The sequence below is a fragment of the Ovis aries genome, chromosome 22 (assembly GCF_016772045.2).
Source record: "Ovis aries strain OAR_USU_Benz2616 breed Rambouillet chromosome 22, ARS-UI_Ramb_v3.0, whole genome shotgun sequence".
Taxonomy (NCBI): domain Eukaryota; kingdom Metazoa; phylum Chordata; class Mammalia; order Artiodactyla; family Bovidae; genus Ovis; species Ovis aries.
Genome location: NC_056075.1, coordinates 6,298,554 through 6,322,582, shown reverse-complemented (window position 1 = coordinate 6,322,582; position 24,029 = coordinate 6,298,554).

Here is a 24,029-nt window from a genome sequence, read left to right as displayed (position 1 = left end):
GGATTGCAAGGAGATCCAACCAGTCCACCTTAAAGCAAATCAGTACTGAATATTCATTGGAAGGACTGATGCTGAAGCTGAAACACCAATACTTTGGCCACCTGATGTGAAGAACTTACTGACTGGAAAAGTTCCTGATGCTGGAAAAAATTGAAGGCAGAAGGAGAAGGGGGCAACAGAGGATGAGATGTTTGGATGGCATCACCAACTTGGTGGACATGAGTTTGAGTACGCTCCAGGAGTTGGTGATGGACAGAGAAGCATGCTGTGCTGCAGTTCATGGGGCTGCAAAAAGTTGGCCACAACTGAGCGACTGAGCTGAACTGAAGAATATGATTCTAGAAATAAAGCTGTCTTTGCAACCCCATGGACTGCAGCCTGCCATGCTCTTCTGTCCATGGGGATTATCCAAGCAATAGTGGAGTGGTTTGTCCTCCTCTAGGGTATCTTCCCAACCCAGAGATTGAACCCAGGTCTCCCGCACTGCAGGCAGATTGTTTACTGACTGAGTCACGAGGCAAGCCCAGGAATACTGGAGTGGGTAGTTGTCCCTTCTCCAGGGGATCTTCCCTGCCCAGGAACTGGATCAGTGTCTTCTCCACTGCAGGCAGATTCTTCATCAGATGAGCCTGGGCTTCCTTGGTGGCTCTGTCGGTAAAACTACCATATGAACCAGCAGTCCCACTACTGGGCATATACCCTGAGAAAGCCACAACTCTAAAAGACACATATATCCCAGTGTTCATTGCAGCACTATTTGCAACAGTCAGGAAATGGAAGAAGCCTAGAAGGCCACTGACAGATGAGTGGATAAAGAAATTGTGGTACATATATACGATGGAATATTACTCAGTCACAGAAAGGAATGAATTCAGACAAATTTGAATCAGTTTTAGTGAGGTGGATGAACGTCGAGCCTGTTTTACAGAGTGAAGTAAGTCAGAAAGAGAAAAACAAATACCGCATATTAACACATATATATGGAATCTAGAGATATAGCACTCATGAACTTGTCTGCAGGGAAGCAGTAGGAACACAGGCATAGAGAACAGATTTATGGACACAACGAGGGAAGAAGAGGGTGGGATGAATTGAGATAGTAGCATGGAAACATACATTACCATGTATAAAATAGGTAAATGGTGGGAATTTGCTATATGATGCAGGAAGCTCAACTCAGTATTCTGTGACAACTTGGAGAGTTAGAAGGGGTGGCAGATTGAAGGGAGGTTCAAGAGGGAGTGGACATATATATCAACATATTCATGTTGATGTGTAGAAGAAACCAACACAACACTGTAAAGAAATTATCCTCCCATTAAATATAAATAAATTTAAACACATAAAATATGATTCTGGACTTTGTGCTAACCTAGACTGGCTTTGTATTTCTAGAACATAATTATAATTTAATTTGAGAAATAAACAGTATCATCTTATTCCTTCCCTGAGGGGTGTGAAAGAATTCATATTTATTACAGCTAAAACAAAAGAGGGAAAGTGCCAAGAAGCATATGAAAGGTTTCAGTACATAGTTACCAGAAATCGGAAAACAAAGGCAATTTACATGGGGAACCTAAAAGGATTTTTGGAGGAGTTTGTATGTAGGCTCCTAGCGTGATGGCAGGGCAGGGATAACAGATGTAGAGAACAGCTTCTGACTCTAGGGCTGTGAGAGAACCTGAGGGAGGAACTAACCTGGATCATCTGTCCTCCACCCCAAGCTGCGGTCCAGGCTTCTCTGCAGAGAATGTGGCTCTGCCCTCTGGACAATGAAGTTTGTGCAGCAGGCAGGGGCTGTGCTGAAGGAAACCACACACACAGCAGGTACCAGAGAGACTTACAAAGAAGCTGACCACTGGGATACTGCTGAGACTCACTGGGAGGATGCCCATGGCTGTACTGGCAAAAATCTTTGGAAGGTTATGTGTCACTGAACCCCTTAATTCAATATCAGAGGAGCCCCCTTCCCACTAGCTGGGATGCTGCCTGCTGACAAGGAAACCTTGGTATCTGAGCCACTGGAGTAAGAGATAAAGCACCAAAGAAAGAAGAGAAACCCCTTTCCTCTTGTAGTATATCCTCCCCCACCTCCACCCCAGCATATTCTACTGACAAAGCATTGTACTGGTTGTCCAAAGGGAAGCGTGTCACAGGGCAAAGAAGGGTGGATTTGGACCTAAAAAGCCAAAATGGCTGGTATAATGGCTATGTATGTATGTATGTATGTAAATATATATATAAATGATTGAAGAATCTCTAATGTTCTACCTGTATTCAGGCTTTGAAGTATCAGAATAAAAGTTATCTGAGGTGAGCAGAAAAATCTGGTTTTAATTATATCATTAAAGCACTGGCTTTTTATATCATTAGCTGCTTTTGTCTCCTCAATAATACAATTTAAGATTTCTCCACAGGGTTTAAATGGTTACAATATACTGACTTAGGGCAGTGAAGTGGGAAATGGACTTACTTCAGTTCTAATAATTATACACTTTTGGACTAGACTGTGCCTTATAAATTGCATCTACCAAACTGAATCTGCTATCTGCCTTCCCCGAGTTCCTCACAGTATTTGGCTAAGGATATTCTGGAATATTTTTTTATTGAATTGGGTCTAAATAAAGAGTAAGTAATGAAAACTACAGTCTTTGGAGTCAGATAGACTTAAGTTTAGATTCCAGATATTTCGCTTAAGTTTTGTGTGACCCTGAGTAAAATATTTAATTTCTCTTGGCACAGATTATAAAACCTATTTAATAGAATTTCTGCGAGGATTGAATGAGACTGTCTATAAAAAGTTTAGCCTAGCATGTAATAAGTTCTCAGTAAATGGTAGCTATTATTAATAGAATATATTTCAAGTTTTATTCACTCTTAAAATGAATGAAAACTCGACATACTTTTTGGTACAACCTCCAAGCTGTGCATTCCTACAATGAAAGAGTAAAAACACAACAGGATGTCAAGAAGAGAACAGAATTCTTGACAAATGACTGCTGCAACTGGGACGTTCATTCAATAAAGGTAATAAAAATGAAGAATTTACAAAAGGAGTAATCAGATCCGGTTTGCATTTCATCAGGCTGTGTTACAGGCCAAATCTATTTTACTGTCTCATTTATGTGACAGATGGTGTGACAACTTATTGAATTGATAAATTGTTTTCAGTTATTTAACCACTGTGCAACCATCTTACTGTATTTCTACTCTCCTAATTTGAAACAGATTCAACCTTTTGTCGAGATGGTTTCCTGAACATGCAATGCCAGTCAGCAGGCTGGGCTGTACCCTTCTGACTGTTTGTCCGTTCCAGAGTCTTACGTGCTTATATCACAAGCCACATTGGTCATGGCAGGATTCGTGTTTCTCCTTGTGAATATAATAATAGTAATAATAATAATATAATAATATCTGATGGAAGCATCTGGTCTCCTTGCCTTAAAGGCAAGGATACCAGTTTACGAAGAGGTGCTTCAAAGATAAAAACCAGGTCTGTGACAGTGACTTGGGGGTTTGTGAATTGGGAATGGCAGTGTCAAATCTCTGCTAACACAAGCAAGTAAAATAGCCCTTGCATAGTAGAAAGGGATGGAGGCAAAGCAAAAACAACACCCAGTTGTGGATAGAACTGGTGATAGAAGCAAGTTTAGATGCTGTAAAGAGCAATATTGCATAGAAACATGCAATGATAGGTCCATGAATCAAGGCAAATTGGAAGTGATCAAACAGGAGATGACAATAGTGAATATCAACCTTCTAGGAATCAGCAAACTAAGATGGACTGGAATGGGTGAATTTAACTCAGATGACCATTATATCTACTACTGTGGGCAGGAATCCCTTAGAAGAAATGGAGTAGCCATGATAGTCAACAAAAGAGTCTGAAATGCAGAACTTGGGTGCAATCTCAAAAATAACAGAATGATCGTTGTTCGTTTACAAGGCAAACCATTCAATCTCACGGTAATCCAAGTTTGTGCCCCAACCAGTAACGCTGAAGAAGCTGAAGTTGAACAGTTCTATGAAGAACTACAAGACCTTCTTGAGCTAACACCCAAAAAAGATGTCCTTTTCATTATAGGGAACCGGAATGCAAAAGTAGGAAGTCAAGAAACACCTGCAATAACAGGCAAATTTGGCCTTGGAGTACAGAATGAAGCAAGGCAAGGGCTAATAGAGTTCTGCTAAGAAAACACACTGGTCATAGAGAACACCTTCTTCCAACAACACAAGAGAAGACTCTACACATGGACATCACCAGATAGTCAACACAGAAATCAGATTGATTATATTCTTTGCAGCCAAAGATGGAGAAGCTCTATACAGTCAATGAAATCAAGACCAGGAGCTGACTGTGGCTCAGATCATGAACTCAATAGCCAAATTCAGACTGAAAGTGAAGAAAGTAGAGAAAACTACTAGACCACTCAGGTATGACCCAAATCAAATCCCTTGTGACTATACAGTAGAAGTGAGAAAGAGATTTAAGGGACTAGATCTGATAGATAGAGTGCCTGATGAACTATGGATGGAGGTTTGTGACATTGTACAGGAGACAGGGATCAAGACCATCCTCAAGAAAAAGAAATGCAAAAAAGCAAACTGGCTGTCTGAGGAGACCTTACATATAGCTGTGAAAAGAAGAGAAGCAAAAAGCAAAGGAAAAAAGGAAAGATATACCCATTTGAATGCAGAGTTCAAAAGAATAGCAAGGAGAGATAAGAAAGCCTTCCTCAGCGGTCGATACAAAGAAATAGAGGAAAACAACAGAATGGGAAAGACTAGAGATCTCTTCAAGAAAACTAGAGATACCAAGGGAACATTTCATGCAAAGATGGGCTCAATAAAGGACAGAAATGGTAGGGACCTAACAGAAGCAGAAGATATTAAGAAGTGGCAAGAATACACAGAAGAACTGTACAAAAAAGATCTTCACGACCCAGATAATCACGATGGTGTGATCCCTCACCTCGAGCCAGACATCCTGGAATGTGAAGTCAAGTGGGACTTAGGAAGCATCACTACAAACAAAGCTAGTGGAGGTGATGGAATTCCAGTGGAGCTATTTCGAATCCTAAAAGATGATGCTGTGAAAGGGCTGCATTCAATATGCCAGCAAATTTTGAAAACTCAGCAGTGGCTACAGGACTTGAAAAGGTCAATTTTCATTCCAGTCCCAAAGAAAGGCAATGCCAAAGAATGCTCAAACTACTTCACAGTTGCACTCATCTCACATGCTAGTAAAGTAATGCTTAAAATTCTCCAAGCCAGGCTTCAGCAATATATGAACCATGAACTTCCAGATGTTCAAGCTGGTTTTAGAAAAGGCAGAGGAACCAGAGATCAAATTGCCAACATTTGCTGGATCATCAAAAAAGCAAGAGAGTTCCAGAAAAACATCTATTTCTGCTTTATTGACTATGTCAAAGCCTATGTCAAAGGCTTTGACTATGTCAAAGCCTTTTCCACTATGTCAAAGTGGAAAATTCTGAAAGAGATGGGAATACCAGACCACCTGACCTGTCTCTTGTGAAACCTGTATGCAGGTCAAGAAACAGCAGTTAGAACAGGACATGGAACAACAGACTCGTTCCAAATCAGGAAAGGAGTACGTCAAGGCTGTATATTGTCACCCTGCTTATTTAACTTCTATGCAGAGTACATCATGAGAAACGCTGGGCTGGATGAAGCACAGGCTGGAATCAAGATTGCCAGGAAAAATATCAATAATCTCAGAAATGCAGATGACACCACCCTTTTTGCAGAAAGTGAAGAACTAAAAAGCCTCTTGATGAAAGTGAAAGAAGAATGTGAAAAACTTGGCGTAAAGCTCAACATTCAGAAAACGAAGCTCATGGCATCCGATCCCATCACTTCCTGGCAAATAGATGGGGAAACAGTGGAAACAGTGGCTGACTTTATTTTTCTGGGCTCCAAAATCACTGCAGATAGTGGTTGCAGCCATGAAATTGAAAGACGCTTACTCCTTGGAAGGAAAATTATGACCGATCTAGACAGCATATTAAAAAGCAGAGACATTACTTTGCCAAAAAGGGTCCATCTAGTCAAGGCTATGGTTTTTCCAGTGGTCATGTATGGATGTGTGAGTTGGACTGTAAAGAAAGCTGAGCACCGAACAGTTGATGCTTTTGAACTGTGGTGTTGGAGAAGACTCTTGAGGTCCCTTGGACAACAAGGAGATCCAACCAGTCCATTCTAAAGGAGATCAGTCCTGGGTGTCCATTGGTAGGACTGATGTTGACGCTGAAACTCCAATACTTTGGCCACCTGCTGCGAGGAGCTGACTCATTGGATAAGACCCTGATGCTGGGACAGATTGAGGGCAGGAGCAGAATGGGACTACAGAGGATGAGATGATTGGATGGCATCACCAACTCAATGGACATGGGTTTGGGTAGACTCCGGGAGTTGGTGATGGACAGGGAGGCCTGGCGTTTTGCCCTTCATGGGGTCGCAAAGAGTCAGGCAAGACTGAGTGACTTACCTGAACTGAACTGAGTAGAAAGGGAACATGGTATATTACTGGCCCCAGTTAGAGAGTTTAGCAAGGTAGCCACGTTCACTGGCAGTTTTTTTGGAAGTACTCTTAAGAATGTTAGAAAAAGAAACTAGGAAAGAATGGGAAAGATATGAATTACAAGCAGATTCTCATCTTCAAAGATGAGATCATAAAAAGTCAACTTCTCTCAGCCCTCACTTTGAAAAGAGATTATTTTGCTCTGAAAATGTTGGGCATTTTTAATTTTTAATTGGGATAACAAGTTAGAGGGAACTAAGGACTAAAATTCAAACCTGGTAAGTTAATGATGATAATAAAATTAGCTATGCTTACTTAAAGACTTTAATAATATTAGAGACTTTAATAATGTAATAGCAATAATAATAGCATTACCAATATTTATTAGTACCTATTATGTGCTAGGCAGCCACACATATTAATCCATTTAATCCTCACTGAAAACCACACTAGAACTTTTCATCTATTATTTATTAATATATTGGACAAACATTTATTTAGCACCTAACCTACTTCTGACACATAGTATTGTTTCTTTCTAACAGTATAATTGGTATCTTATGGATCTTCAGTGAGGTTAACTAATTTATCAAGGCTACAAAACTAGCAGGTGGTAAACTTGGTTTTCAAACTCATATCTGGCTCAAAATCAGTCCTTTATTCCCGGCTACCTCTAATCCTATGGCATAACCTTTCCTTTCAGCCATTTATTAATACATTGAGAAAGCCCCAAGTGGAGACATTGAGAAAGCTCCTAACTTCTTTTAGGTTCAGTCCCCTTATTTATGTGACCAGCATCACCCATGTACCACATGGGGTTGTGAAGTTAAATGAGGTATAATGTTAAATATCTTAGAATACTAACTGACATGTAAATACATTTTGGTTGGATCAAGCCACAGTGTGTTTCTTCTTATATTAGGAACCTTGATCCACTGACAGAATGTAAACATTTAATTTTTGTTTTTCATCAGGATATAAATAAGACATAGTCCTATTGCAATTATTTTTAAAACTATGTTCCTCATTTCCCTAGTGCCTTTTCTTTTTAATAGCTCAAAATCTTGCAGAAACACACAGAGAAATGTAAAGGATTTCAATTAAAAAACCCAAACTAAAAAACTATTCTCTTTTAGATAAGCTTTCCGTCCAACTCCGAATCAGCTGATTATTCAGAGAACGCTGTCTGTCTAGGTAGTTTTTATAAAAGGAAAAGTTGCAATTAAAGACTAAACTGAAACATGTTCCTCATAGGAAGTTATGCCTCCATGAAAAATGCCTGGGAAATGTAACCTGTACTAAAGGAATGCATCTTATGAATAGAAACTTTTTTTGAATCAAACAGTTAAATATAAGAAAGCACCAAGAGTCAGGCCTTTGGCTCTGTTTGTTAGTTTTTCTCCTAATGCACGCATTCTCCCTACCTGTACTATTAGAGATAGTTTCCTATTTAAGAGCCAAGGAAAAGCTTGTGCTGATAACCTAACAAGAACCACACTTAAGGGGTCTTGAACAGTTCCTGTGTTAGAATTACTTCCTTTGTGACTGGGAAAATTCAAAATGGAAAGTTTGCTGTGATGTTAGATCTTCATCATGACTAGGCTTAGGAAAAAAGCTATGTGGTACAGTAAAAGTAGAATGATAATAATCTTTCTGATAATTTCATGCCTGTCACTTGAACATGCTTTCCTGAAAATCTGGTGGGATCGGCTACAACTCTGGGAGGAAGCTGTAATATTTATAGTTTAGAGAGTGTAAATTTAGACTTACCTAACAGTGAAAGTGCAGTTAAAGGTAGAACAGGAAACTATTGTTTTCTGCCATAATAATATTAACAAGAAGTTAAATTCACTGATCTCTTTTACCAAACTCTGCCAAATTGTTGTTTTTGTGTTTACATCCATTCTTCTTTATTAAACAATGAATGTGCAATCATTGCTTATGATTAAACCCTACTTTCCTTTCGGGAAAACAGTAAAGCATGTACGTACTCCATTAAGGGTTTCCTTGGTGGCTCAGTTGGTAAAGAGTCCGCCTGCCACTCAGGAGACCCTGGGTTGGATCCCTGGGTCAGGAAGATCCCCTGGAGAAGGAAATGGCAACCCATTTCAGTAATCTTGCCTGGAGAATCCCATGGACAAAGGAGTGTGGCAGGTTAGATAAAGTCCATGGGGTTGCAAAGAGTTGGACTTGACTGACTAAACCACCACCATACTCTATTGGAAGAGTTAAGAAATAAAAGTAAAATGATGAGGTGATATGTATAATGAATAACAAAAAAGGTTAAAAAACATAAGATGAAACCAGCATTAAGATGAATACAGACTTGCATGCCTCAAGGTCCTGTGTTGTTGCTGCAGATTTTGTTCTGTGCTTTCTAGTGACCAAAGCAAGAAAGATTCATTTTCATTTATTTATTTATTCAAGAAAAAGCAGTTAATCTGCTGGTATACAGTAGATGCCATTGAGGGTCCTAGGTATTATAATCTTCTAAAGAAAGTTACAAAATTAGATATTCTTATATTAAAGAACAATGATTTATTCAAGAAAAGCACATCTTTTCCTAATGTTAAGAGCTGAAAGAAAGCTTTCTCGAGGATCCTTATAAAACAAGTCTAATTAATTTTGACAATAATTTTTACTATTCTGTAATGGTAAACAAGCAGTTGCAATGACTCAATGAAGCAGTTGTTGTAAGGATATTGTGTACAAAGTACAGAGAGAACCTAGGAGAGGACACTTGAGTCAGCCTGAAAGAATCAAAGAAGTCTTCATGGCCAGTTAGCATTTAGGTCATTCTTGAAAACTGATGAATTGCATAGCAGAACTGCCTGGCATTCCAAGAAAAGAGCAAAGTATATATGAACGCATATATGTCAAATGAGACAGGAATGTTCAGGGATTCTTAGTAGTTTATATTTGCATTGTACAAATTTTGAGTGACAGATAAAGATGAGTGGGTAAACAGGAAGCCAGATCATAAAGTGCCTTGAATGTCATCCAAAATGAATGTAACTTGTTTTGCTGCAAATGGAGAGCTATTGAAGAGTGACAAGTGATGATCAGATTTGTTAGGCAGAGAAGATAGAAGAAACAGGCTGAAAAAGTTGAGGAAATATTACAGGGTGGAAGGAAGGAAAGGGAACTAATAGCCAGGGTCAGAGGTGATTAGATAGAACTTTAACTTACAGTTATAACAGGACTCACCCTTTTGTTACAGAATTTTTGGAAAAATTGAATGCTAAAGAACCATTTAAAATATCCCCAAAAGTGTTGCCTTGGGAATCTGAAGGGATGGCAGCATCTTCTACAAGTATAAATGGTACAAAAAGATGAGGATGAGGATAGGTAACAATATCTTCCATCTACAGTTCAGTTCAGTTCAGTCACTCAGTCATGTCTGACCATTTGCGACCATGGACTGCAGCATGCCAGGCTTCCCTGTCCATCACCAACTCCCAGAGCTTACTAAAACTCATGTCCATTGAGTTGGTGATGCCATCCAACCATCTCATCCTCTGTCATCCCCTTCTACTCTTGCGTTCAATCTTTCCCAGCACCAGGGTCTTCTTCAATGAGTCAGTTCTTAGAATAAGGTGGTCAAACTATGGGAGCTTCAGGGTCAGTTCTTTCAATGAATAATCAGGACTGATTTCCTTTAGAATGGAACGGTTGGATCTCCTTGTTGTCCAAGGGACTCTCAAGAGTCTTCTCCAACACCACAGTTCAAAAGCATCAACTCTTCAGTGTTCAGCTTTCTTTATAGTTCAACTCTCCCATCCATACATGACTACTGGAAAAACCATAGCTTTGACTAGATGGATCTTTGTTGACAAAGTAATGTCTCTGCTTTTTAATATGCTGTCTAGGTTGGCTACAGCTTTTCTTCCAAGGAGCAAATGTCTTTTAATTTCATGGCTGCAGTCACCATCTGCAGTGATTTTGGAGACAAAAAAATAAAGTCTGTCACTGTCTCCATTGTTTCCGCATCTATTCGCTATGATATAATGGGACCAGATGCCATAATCTTTTCTGAATGTTGAGTTTTAAGACAACATTTTCACTCAGCTCTATCACTTTCATCAAGAGGCTCTTTAGTTCTTCTTCACTTTCTGCCATAAGGGTTGTGTCATCTGCGTATCTGAGGTTATTGATATTTCTCCCGGCAATCTTGATTCCAGCCTGTGCTTCGTCCAGCCCAGCATTTCTCATTATGTACTGCGTATATAAGTTGAATAAGCTCAGGTGACAATATACAGCCTTGACGTACTCCCTTTCCTATTTGGAACCAGTCTGTTGTTCCATGTCCAGTTCTAACTGTTGCTTCCTGACCTGCATGCAGATTTCTCAGGAAGCAGGTCAGGTGGCCTGGTATTCCCATCTCTTGAAGAATTTTCCACAGTTTGTGGTGATCCACACAGTCAAAAGACTTTGGCTTAGTCAATAAAGCAGAAATAGATATTTTTCTGGAACTCTCTTGCTTTTTTGATGATCCAACAGATGTTGGTAATTTGTTCTCTGGTTCCTCTGCCTTTTCTAAAACCAGCTTACACCTCTAGAAGTGCATGGTTCACATACTGTTGAAGCCTGGCTTGGAGAATTTTTTTTTTTTGGCTTGGAGAATTTTGAGTATTATTTTGCTAGCATGTGAGATGAGTGCAATTGTGCAGTAGCTTGGACAATTTTTGTCATTGCCTTTCTTTGGGATTGGAATGAAAACTGACCTTTTCCAGTCCTCTGGCCACTGCTGAGTTTTCCAAATTTGCTGGCATATTGAGTGCAGCACTTTCATAGCATCATCTTTTGGGATTTGAAATAGCTTCACTGGAATTCCATCACCTCCACTAGCTTTATTTGTAGTGATACTTCCTAAGGCCCACTTGACTTTGCATTCCAGCATCTTTCTCTAGGTGAGTGATCACACCATTGTGGTTATCCAGGGCATGAAGATCGTTTTTGTATAGTTCTTCTCTGTATTCTTACTACCTCTTCTTAATATCCTCTGCTTCTGTTAGATCCATACCATCTCTTTCCTTTTTGTGCCCATCTTTGAATGAAATATTACCTTGGTATCTCTAATTTTCTTGAAGAAATCTCTACTCTTTCCCATTCTGTTGTTTTCCTCTATTTCTTTGCATTGATCACTGAGGAAGATGTTCTTATCTCTCCTCACTATTCTTTGAAACTCTGCATTCAAATGTGTATATTTTCCCTTTTCTCCTTTGTTTTTAGCTTCTCTTCTTTTCTCAGCTATTTGTAAGGCCTCCTCAGACAACCACATTGCCTTTCTGCATTTCTTTTATTGGGGATGGTCTTAGCACTGCCTTCTGTAGAGATTTTTGGTTAGAGGTGCTTTGGAAGAACCAGGTAGAGATGTTTAGTGACTATTTGGTTCCACACATTTGTGTCTCTAAAGAGGGAAGCTTGAACTTTAAGCATAGATTAGAGAGTCACTGACTAAGAATTGAAAGAGTGGATATCAAAAATACAATATTTTCCTAAGCTAGAACAAAAACTGATCTCTCATAAATTTGAAAATTTACATAGAACTGTCAAATTTCATGAGGGAAATATTTCATGTGACATATATTTGGCCCTGCTTACTTTTTTAAAGTGGAAAGTACGTAGGTATTTTTAAGTAGAGAATATTTCAGATCTTAACAGATGATGTTGCTAAAGTGCTGCACTCAGTACAGTAGCAAATTTGAAAAGCTCAGCAGTAGCCACAGGACTGGAAAGGTCAGTGTTCATTCCAATTCAAAAGAAAGACAACGCCAAAGAATGTTCAACTACCACACGGTTGCAGTCATCTCACACGCTATCAAAGTATGCTCATAACTCTCCAAGCCAAGCTTCAACAGTATGTGAACTGTACACTTCCGGATGTTCAAGCTGGATTTAGAAAAGGCAGAGGAACTAGAGAGCAAATTGCCAAATTGGATCATTGGAAAAGCAAGAGAGTTCCATTAAAGCATCTACCTCTGCTTTATTGAGTATGCCAAAGCCTCTCACTGGGTAGATCACAACAAACTGGAAAATTCTGAATGAGATGGGAATACAGACCACCTGACCTGCCTCCTGAGAAATCTGTATGCAGGTCAGGAAGCGACAGTTAGAACTGGATATGGAACAACGGACTGGTTCCAAAGAGGGAAAGGAGTACGTCAAGGCTGTATATTGTCACCCTGCTTATTTAACTTCTATGCAGAGTAACTCATGCGAAGTACCAGGCTGGACTAAGCACAAGTTGGAATCAGGATTGCTGGGAAAAATATCAATAACTTCCTTTGGCCACCTGATGTGAAGAGCTGACTCATTGGAAAAGACCCTGATGCTGGGAAGGATTGAGGGCAGAAAGAGAAGGGGATGACAGAGGAAGAGATGGTTGGATGGCATCACCAACTCCATGGCCATGAGTCTGAGTAAGCTCCGGGAGTTGGTGATGAACAGAGAAGCATGGTGTGCTGCAGTCCATGGGCTCGCAAATATTTAGACACAACTGAGTGACTGAACTGAAATGAACTGAGGTTATACTTATCAATAGTACTGTAGTTAAACATTAATATGAGTTTCTCATTTTCTGAAGATGCTCTAAACAAGGCAATGGCATATTATGTGAAAAAGTAATACATATATGTACATTATTGTGGTAGAAAAGATTCTGTAATGTTTGTACTTGGTGATCAAAGGGGCCATTATACTCTCTGATCCTAGTAGTACTCTTTATAGTTTGGGAACTTGGCAATTAAGCCCACAGATTATTTTCTTGGTATCCATCAGTTTGGTAAATCTTAGACAGATATACGAGTTCTTTAACAGAAATAATAAATTTAATCAATATACCTTAGTAACCATTTCTGACTATATTTATGGCCTGAAATCTAAAGCCTTCATTAAGTTTTTGCAAAAGTTCTTTTAGAGAGTTAGAACATAACTTCAACTGTTATTTTCCAAATTTCATGAGACATTTACTGGGACAGTCACATACTTTTTTTTTTTTTTTTTTTTTGGTCCTTTCATTGAATGAAATTAAATGACATCAGCTCTTAGAAACAGAATGCTGCATTCTTACTGAATTTCAAATTTTTAAAATTATTTCTTTCAAACTCCTTGAGCAGTTTAACCAGGTTGTTATAAGATGCATGCACAAATTAAATTAAATGGAATAAAATTTTCCCCAATTCTGTTATCTTGGTTTATAGGAAAATATTTCTGACCTACTTAAAAGAATTGCTTCACTAATAAAATTTAATTTTCTATATCACTTTAAGATAAGGGACTTTTAGTTCAAATTTAAATTTTTAGCAATTGATATCTTGGTTATAGTAACTTTATATGGTGCTGGATTTTCAAAAGTGTGAATGACTACAACCAGTTTTATATAACTGATCAGATCAGCTGTTTATATATAAATAATTGAACACTGTACAGTTTCTAGAAAGGACCACACTGAGCTCATGTTTCCCAATGTAATTGTTAGCTACATAGCTGTTTGACTACCAAGCCATCACTTTACTTACAGCATGACTGAATTTGTGGTACTATGTAGATAAAGGCTGAATTGATAAAAGTGGCCTGACAACCACATGTCAGTGCCAAAGGAAGAGATCACCACTATCCAGGAATTTAAAAAGTGATAGATACTGCAGGACAAGTCTCTACAGTACTTGCGCAGATCTCAGAACTTTAGGTTACCATTATGTGGAGGAGGACTTTAAAGTAAATAAAATTTGGGGGAAATTATTCAAGGTTGTACACTTCCATGCTTTTGGATTGATCGAAGCATGTAAAGAATTCAACCTTTATAACCTATGTCCAGCTTAGTATCTCACTGTAGTCTTTTTTATTTTTTATTTTTCACTGTAGTCTTAGGTTTCAACAAGAAGTTGCACTTCTGCAGTGTTCTTTTACATAACATGTATTATGTGTTCCTGAGCCAGATCGGAAATGTACTGTTGGAGCATTAGATGGGAACGTATAGATAGTTTTTTTCATGTATCCTAACAGATAGGGTCTCTACTACATTAAAAATAGCTAGACCACACTTGCTTATGTATTTTATTTCCGGTTGAGAGCTAAAACTTTCACTTGAACTTTTTTAGTTGCTAGGCTTTCTTCTGATTTTCATAAATGAGCACTGACCCTGAAATCCGAAAACAATGCATCTAAGTGTCTTTCAGTTCACTTCAGTCGCTCAGTCGTGTCTGACTCTGCAACCCCATGAATTGCAGCATGCCAGGCCTCCCTGTCCATCACCAACTCCTGGAGTTCACTCAGACTCACATCCATCGAGTCAGTGATGCCATTCAGCCATCTCATCCTCTATCGTCCCCTTTTCCTCCTGCCCCCAATCCCTCCCAGCATCAGAGTCTTTTCCAATGAGTCAACTCTTCACATGAGGTGGCCAAAGTACTGGAGTTTCAGCTTTAGCATCATTCCTTCCAAAGAAATCCCAGGGCTGATCTCCTTCAGAATGGACTGGTTGGATCTCCTTGCAGTCCAAGGGACTCTCAAGAGTCTTCTCCAACACCACAGTTCAAAAGCATCAATTCTTCAGCGCTCAGCCTTCTTCACAGTCCAACTCTCACATCCATACATGATCTAGGAACCACTAAATAAAGTACAAAAATCTAGTTTTTCAAAATATCTTATTTTTCTTCCTTAGATATTCTCTCTGTCTTCTCCTACCTAGTATTCTTTTTTAGGAGGTTCTCCTGATGGTTCAGATGATAAAGAATCTACCTGTAATGCAGGGAACTCAGGTTCAATCCCTGGGTCAGGAAAATTCCCTGGAGAAGGGAATGGCTACCCACTTCAGTATTCTTGCCTGGAGAATCCCATGGACAGAAGAGCCTTGTGAGCTACAGTCTGTGGGGTCACAAAGAGTCAGGAACAACTAATGCTTTCAGTTTTTCATTTCATCATGGGATCAACAATGACCCTTTATAATTAGAGCCTAATTACTATTTTTACTTATTAGTACTAAAACATCATACTCTGGATAAATGGAGAAATAAGATTTTTTAAAAAAAACTACATAAATCTAAAAACACAAGTTTGCAAACTAGAGAGTTATTGTGACATAAATGAGCTTTTATGTTATATACAAATGTTTTTGTTTTTATTTTATTATCATTTGTTAGCCCACGTGAATCAAATGGAGAAAATTTTATAAACATCAGAGAAAACTTTTACTCCAATTAGAAAAACAATGTATATTCAATTTTGAAAATTCTGATGGTTTGTGATGCATTGAGAAAAGAGATGCTAGAATCATACTGTCTGATGCAGTAGTGACTGTATTTAGCACTCAGAATATAGTTAGTGCACATTGAAATATACTATATGTATAAAACATTTGCTGGGTCTCTCATCATGGAAAAACAGAATGTAACATATTAATATTTTGATGTTGAATTCATGTTGAAATGGTAATATTTTGGACATACTGAGTTAAAATTTATCAAATTAATTATACCTGTTTTTTCTTACTTTTGTAATATAAATGCAAGAAAAATTTAAATTACATATTGGCTCAAAGTATGTTGCACTCTGTTAGAGAATTCATTTTGTTTGTACAAAAAAGCATGAGCTAATTTAAGACACTTTGATATAAAAAAATGATCATATATTCTGATTTACAAAGTGTTTGTGGAAGGGTGGTATCCCAGCAGAATCGTGGATAAGCACATGTTGATGTTTTTATAAATGTACTGGGTATTCCGTTGCTATGTAAAACAAAGGGCTTTGTATTCCTATGCTCCTATTAAGTTGTCTTCCTTCAATAGTTAAGGTGCCATCTGGGACTGACTATGCTTAATCTCAGGGCAGTGATGATCCAGTAGAATCCAGAGAACAAAAGTAAATATTTATTTCTGAGTTTTTGCTGCCTAGACCTTGAGGCATAAATACAAGATTTAGGGGGATACTTTAAGCAGTCTGATTGATTTTTTTTCTTATCTCCAAAACTGGATCAAGTTTTTCCTAACTGGGGAAGGATGGAGAGAAAGAGAGAGGAGAAGAGGATGCTAGAGAGTTTACACAGCATCATATCCTTGAAAGGCCTATGCCCTATATTTCATATAGACCACTAGCCAAAAAGTGGCCAAGGGATAATAAAAGAATTCACACCCTGGGGACTGAGTCTTATGCAAATAAGGTAGCAAGAGCCCAGAGTTCTGACTTCAACCCAGCACAGCACTGGACCAAAAATGATTAGATGGTTTTTGGGGGGAACATGGCTTTACTTAGCCTCACTATATTTCTAGAAGTCCCAGAAAGTCATGAGAGAGAGCACCTGCATGTTTCCCATACCCTCAAAAAGAGGAGGGAAATAACTGAAAGTGAGTCGATTAAGGAAAGGTTTATGGACAAGTGTGAAAGATATCAAAATAGCAACTAGTGTGGGCACAGAACCAAGCACAGCCTGAGATCGTGTGTATCTCAATACATGGAGGAACTAAATCCGGATTCTTTTCTGATCTCGGAACTGACTGCTATTTCAAGAGTTCCTGGAATATACATGTAGCTTGAGGAGAAAAAAGAAAACAAAAAAACTCTGGGTTAGTTGAGGAACATAAAGGAGGTTTAACTCAAATGTAATCTCAGAGCTTCATATCTTCTACGTGATCAGTGAGGTAGCAAGGATCATGAACCACTTTAAAATTCTGGATGACTTGAGAACATTTTTATTTAGTTTTTATGGGCATGTATTTACTAGTGAAAAAAAGAAAAAGTTTTAAATGTCACTTTGGTTTGTCTCCAAGGACCAATCCCATGACTAAAGGCCAATCCTTGGAAAACTTTGAGTAACCTCTTTTTTCCTTCTTAAAGAACTCAGGGAGATAGTAAGGGACAGGGAGGCCTGGCTTGCTGCAGCCTATGGGGTCCCAAAGAGTCATGACTTAGTGAGTGAACAGCAACTCTTTCTTCTTAAACCACTGCTTCTCCATATGTACATAAGTCTGCTTTCTTTGAGCATTTTCAATGTTCAAAGCTGATTTTCTCTTTTATGTCTTCAATTGTTTGTTGTGAAATGTTCACATAAACAGAAAAGTTGAAGCACTAGTACAAGGAACACTATTTATGCCATATAAATTCAACAATTAACCATCTACTATATTTGTTTTATATCTTACTCTCTATGGATACACACATTTATTCTGAAATGTTTAAAGCATAAATTTTAGACAGTATTTATTTTCACCCTTAAATTTTTCAAAATGAGGACATTGTGTTACATAAGTACAATACTAATCACAAACCTATGAAAACTAACAAAAATGACTTATCATTTAACCTTCAGTCCACATTCAAATTTCCCCACTTATGCCAGGGATGTGTTTTCTGGTCTTTTTTTTCTTCCTCAAGAAGAATTCTATTTCTTATGTTGTATGTGCTAAAACATCTTTTTAGTTTCTTTTAGAAAGTTCCCTCCACATACCCCTCTTTTTTTAATTACAGTTTTTTAAAAAGCCCAGATCAGTGTTCTCATAAAATGTTCCACATTCTGAATTTACTTAACTGCTTGCTCCTTGTGTAGTTTAATACGTCACCCTATCTCTTGTATTTCTTCTAAATTGAAATTTAGGTCTAATTGATGAGATTCAGGGTAAATATTTTTGGCAAGGCTACATTATCAGTAACGTTGTGTGTTTTATGACGCATCACATCAGAACTGACACACGGCAGGTTCTCCCACCATTTGACCCCTTGGTAAAGTGGTTACTCTCTACTATACAGACACATTTTCGCGTTTGCATTAAGTTATTTGTGGTGTTACTTTAGACTCTCTAAATACATCCTTCCTTTCTTCACCATTTTGACTCTTAACCAATTGCTTGCCTCAAGGAAGTTATATCATCTTTCTTCCCATCCACTAATTAAGAACAAACGTGAGATTATAAAGATTCAGTGAAATAATGTATGTGAAATGGTCTTGGAAATTGCAAAGTATTTTGTAATTGTAAGACATCTTTATTCCTATAAAGAAATATTAATAGTTTCAGATGCTCTGAACAACCTCCTTATTCAGGGAAAGCTGTGTGATCTGGTACATGGCTCAGCAACCAGCTATCCAAACAGAAAAGCCTTGCTTTTTAAATTGTGCCAATATCTGTGCTGTTAATATTTAAAGCAGAGGAACCAGAGATCAAATTACCAACATCCACTGGATCATCGAAAAAGCAGGAGAGTTCCAGAAAAACATCTATTTCTGCTTTATTGACTATGCCAAAGCCTTTGACTGTGTGGGTCACAATAAACAGTGGAAAATTCTGAAAGAGATGGGAATACCAGACCACCTGACCTGCCCCTTGAGAACCTGTATGCAGGTCAGGAAGCAACAGTTGGAACTGGAAATGAAACAACAGACTGGTTCCAAATAGGAAAAGGAGTATGTCAAGGCTGTATATTGTCACCCTGCTTATTTAACTTCTATGCAGAGTACATCATGAGAAATGCTGGGCTGGAAGAATCACAAGCTGGAATCAAGATTGCCAGGAGAAATATCAATAACCTCGGATATGCAGATGACACCATCCTTATAGCAGAAAGTGAAAAAAAAGCCCTTGATGAAAGTGAAAGAGGAGAGTGAAAAAGTTGGCTTAAAGCTCAATGTTCAGAAAACTAAGATCATGGCATCTGGTCCCATCATTTCATGGGAAATAGACGGGAAACAGTGGAAACAGTGTCAGGCTCTATTTTTGGGGGGCTCCAAAATCACTGCAGATGGTGATTGTAGCCATGAAATTAAAAGACGCTTACTCCTTGGAAGGAAAGTTATGATCAACCTAGATAGCATGTTAAAAAGCAGAGATATTACTTTGCCAACAAAGGTCCATCTAGTCAAGGCAATGGTTTTTCCAATGGTCATGAATGGATGTGAGAGATGGACTGTGAAGAAAGCTGAGCACTGAAGAACTGATGCTTTTGAACTGTGGTTTTGGAGAAGACTCTTGAGAGTCCCTTGGACTGCCAGGGGATCCAACTAGCCCATCCTAAAGGAGATCAGCCCTGGGATTTCTTTGGAAGGAATGATGCTAAAGCTGAAACTCCAGTACTTTGGCCACCTCATGCGAAGAGTTGACTCACTGGAAAAACCCTGATGTTTGGAGGGATTTGGGGCAGGAGGAGAAGTGTACGACAGAGGACGAGATGGTTGGATGGCATCACCAACTCGATAAACATGAGTTTGGGTGAATTCCGGGAGTTGGTAATGGACAAGGAGGCATGGCATGGTGCGATTCATGGGGTTGCAAAGAGTCAGACACAACTGAGGGACTGAATTGAACTGAACTGATCTGAATAGTCCTACACTGGCCAATTTCAAACCAGCACCTTGATGTCAACCAGACTGCAAATTTCCAGAAAAGTTAATGATCAAATCTTTTGAGCTTGAATAGACCAATTTCAGCCCAACACTGAGAGGATGCTTGTAGGGAAGGGTTGCCAGATTTAACAAATACAAATACATCTGATATTTGAGGTGATTCTTTGTTGTGGATCTGAATTCAAATTTAGCCAGGTGTCCTGTATTTTCTCTGACTAACCTAGTAAAGGTCATGTTTCCATGGGTGTGTATGTGTGTGTATGTGTGTGGAGATGTAAGTGAGGAGCGTAAAGAGACAGATACTAATCTTCCTCCCCCAATGACTCAACCCATACATTCTCTGTATTTATTTGGTTTATTTACATTTTTTTCTTTGCTTCAGTCAAGGAAATGCTACACTTTATACTTTTTAAATGCCAGTTTATACTTTGTCTTATTACTAAGATTTCAGGACAAAAAAAAAAAAGAGAGAGACTTTGAGAATTGCAAAGTTTATTTAATAAAATTAGTTATTTAAAAATGAATTATTTAGCCACTTTCTATCTTGACCAAACTCAATTCTAACCCTTTTCAAAATATACATAAGTAAACAAATGCTGAGCATTATTTAAAAGTTTGGAAATTAGAATTTTCTTTAGAGTATGTAAGAAAATGATTAATAAAAACTTTGGTAGTTTATGACAACTGCCTTATAGATAGGCTTTGTTGGTATATTTAGGTGAATCAGTTCTTTTTAAAAATGATGCATGTGCAAAATAAGCTGAAGACCTGCGTGGTCTCCAGTTGCCACAGAGAGGTAGAATATAGTCTGCCCAGCTATTTGTATTAAATATTTTTTTTAAGATTTTTGATGTAGATGATTTTGAAAATCTTTATTGAATTTGCTGCAGTATTGCTTCTACTTTATGTTTTGGTCTTTTGGCTACAAGGCCTGTGGGATCTAAGCTCCCTGACTAAGGATCACCCCCTGCATTAGAAGATGAAGTCCCAGCCACTGGACTGTCAGGGAAGTCCCCTGTATTAAGTATTATATAGTAAAGATATTTGCCTTTATAGTAAAAAGAAAAAGAGTAATAACACTTTGGTTACCACTGTATACTTAATATCATATGAAAAATATGCCCTTTCCCTGTCAAAAGAAAATGTGCCTTTGACTATATGGTTCAGTAAGTCGTACTCAGGTAGCCCAGTCAGTAGAGCGTGAGACTCTTAATCTCAGGGTCGTGGGTTCGAGCCACGTGTTGGGCAACTTTTTTGCTGCCTTGGGCTTCCCTGATAGCTCAGTTGGTACAGAATCCACCTACAATGCATTAGAAAGTGAAAGTGAAGTCGCTCAGTCATGTCTGACTCTTTGTGATCCCATGGACTGTAGCCTACCAGGCTCTTCAGTCCATGGAATTTTCCAGGCAAGAGTATGGAGTGGGTTGCCATTTCCTTCTCCAGGGGATCTTCCCAACCCAGGGATCGGACCCGGGTCTCCTGCAGTGCAGGCAGACGCTTTACCACCTAAGCCACAGTTCAATTCCTGGCTCGGGAAGATCTGCTGGAGAAAGGAGAGCCTACCCACTTCCACAAGGGCTTTCCTTGTGGCTCAGCTGGTAAAGAATCCACCTGCAGTGTGGGAGACCTGGGTTTGATCCCTGGGTTGGGAAGATCCCCTGGAGAAGGAAAAGGTTACCCACTCCAGAATTCTGGCCTAGAGAGTTCCATGGACTGTATAGGCCATACAAATTTGTTTGCTAGGGCTGCCATTACAAAATAAGACAGACTGGGTAGTCTTCACATGACAAATTTGTTTGCTTACACTTCTGGAGGCTAGAAATAAAGATCAAAGTGTTGGCAGATTTATTCAGAGCCCTCCCTCCTTGGCTGGCTGATAGCTGCCTTCTCATTGTCTCCATAAATGGCCTTTCCTCTGCGCACTCCCCTCCTGTATTTGTACCCTAAGCTCTTCTTATAAGGATACCAGTCACACTGGATTGCATGTTAAGTCCCTTCAGTTGTTCCTGACTTTTTGAGACCCCATGGACTGTTGCCCACTGAGTTCATCTGTCCAGTGGATTCTCCAGGCAAGAATACTGGAGTGGGTTCTCATGCCCTTCTCCAAGGGATCTTCCCAACCCAGGGATCAAACCTGTGTCTCTATGTCTCCTGCTTTGGCAGGCAGGTTCTTACCACTAGCACCACCTGGGAAGCCCCACACTGGATTAGGGTCCACCCTAATGGCCTGATTTTAATTTAATCACTTCTTTAAAGACCCCATTTCCAAATACAATCACCTTCTCAGGGGCTTAGGATTTCAATATATGGATTTTTTGGGGGGGGGGCACAATTCAGCCCTAAGCAGCACACTTCTCTATAGTTAATTTAAGTTGAAATACATATTTCTAATTCTTTCTCATCAGAAAAGCAGTCAACAATTCAACACACAAAACCATATCTTGCATTCTTTTGTCAAAGCCCTTCAATCTACCCATCTTGTTCAAAATACAAAGTCTTTCCTCTATCCTATAAGACTATTCCATCTGCTCTCTTCAACCTCCTCTCTCTCAGAATCTACCTCCCATTACCATATCACTTGGCTCACTACTTCAGTACCCTCAGCCTCTGTGACAGACTTTCTGTGTGAAATGAATTTTCTTCTCTTTCCTCCCTGCTTTCAATTATTCTTCCTTTAAATATCATCATCTCATGAGAAGATCTCTGCCTGACTTTCTAATATATAGTCCTCTATCTTGAGTGTTTGAGTGTCTCCTGTGGAGGCATGGGTCAGCAACGGCCTGCCATGGGGACAGAGTCTCTGGTTGCAGCAGACCTGAGTCACACAGCATCACCCACCATACAGGCACTGAGCAAATGACCCACAAACTGCAGAACAATTATGCCAAAGAAATTCTTGCACTGTTAAGAATGTCCTAGTACCCACAACAGATTTCCCAACCTGGGGATACTGCAAAGGGACTGAGAACCCCAAGGGAATTTGATGTTGGAGGCCAGTGGGATTTGATTACAGAATTTCCACAGGACTTGGGAAACAGACTCGTGGAGGGCACAAACAAAACCTTGTGCACACCAGGAGCCAAGAGAAAGGAGCAGTGTCCCCACAAGAGACTGAATCAGACTTGCCTGCGAGTGTCCTGGAGTCTCATGTGGAGGCTTGGGTCAACAGTTTGGCCTCAGGCCTAAAAACAGGGACAAAACACAGCCCCAGCATCAAGTGGGAAATTGGATTAAGTATTTGCTGATCATGGCCCTGCCCATCAGAACAAGAGCCAGTTTTCCCTACAGTTAGTCTCTCCCATCAGGAAGTTTCCATAAGCCTCTTATCCTTATTCATCAGACAGTAGACAGAACGAAAACCACAATCACAGAAAACTAACCAAACTGATCACATGAACCAAGCCTTGTCTAATTCAGTGAAACTATGAGCCATGCTATGTAGGGCCACCCTAAATGGATGCGTCATGGTGGAGAGTTCTGACAAAACATAGTCCACTGGAGAAAGGAATGGTAAACCACTTCAGTATTCTTGCCTTGAGAACCCCATGAACAGTATGAAAAGGCAAATAGGTATGACACTGAAAGATGAGCTCCCCAGGGTCAGTAGGTGGCCAATATTCTACTGGAGAAGAGTGGAGAAATAACTCCAGAAACTAAAGTGGAGATGGAGCCAAAACAAAAATAACGCCCAGTTGTGGATGTGACTGATGATGGAAGTACAGTCTGATGCTATAAAGAGCAATATTGCATAGGAACCTGGAATGTTAGGTGCGTGAATCAAGGTAAATTGGAAGTGGCCAAATAGGAGATGGCAGGAGTGAATATTGACATTTTAGGAATCAGTTAACTAAAATGGGCCAGAATGGGCAATTTTAATTCAGATGAACATTATATCTACCACTGTGGGCAAGAATCCCTTAGAACAAATGAAGTAGCCATCATAGTCAACAGAAGAGTCTGAAATTCAGTACTTGGATGCAATCTCAAAAATGACACAGAATGATCTCTGGTCATTTCCAAGGCAAAACATTCTATATCACAGCAATCCAAGTTTATCACCCAACCACCAATGCTGAAGACACTGAACTTGAATGGTTCTATGATGACCTACAAGGCTTCTTAGAACTAACACCCAAAAAATATGTCCTCTTCATGATA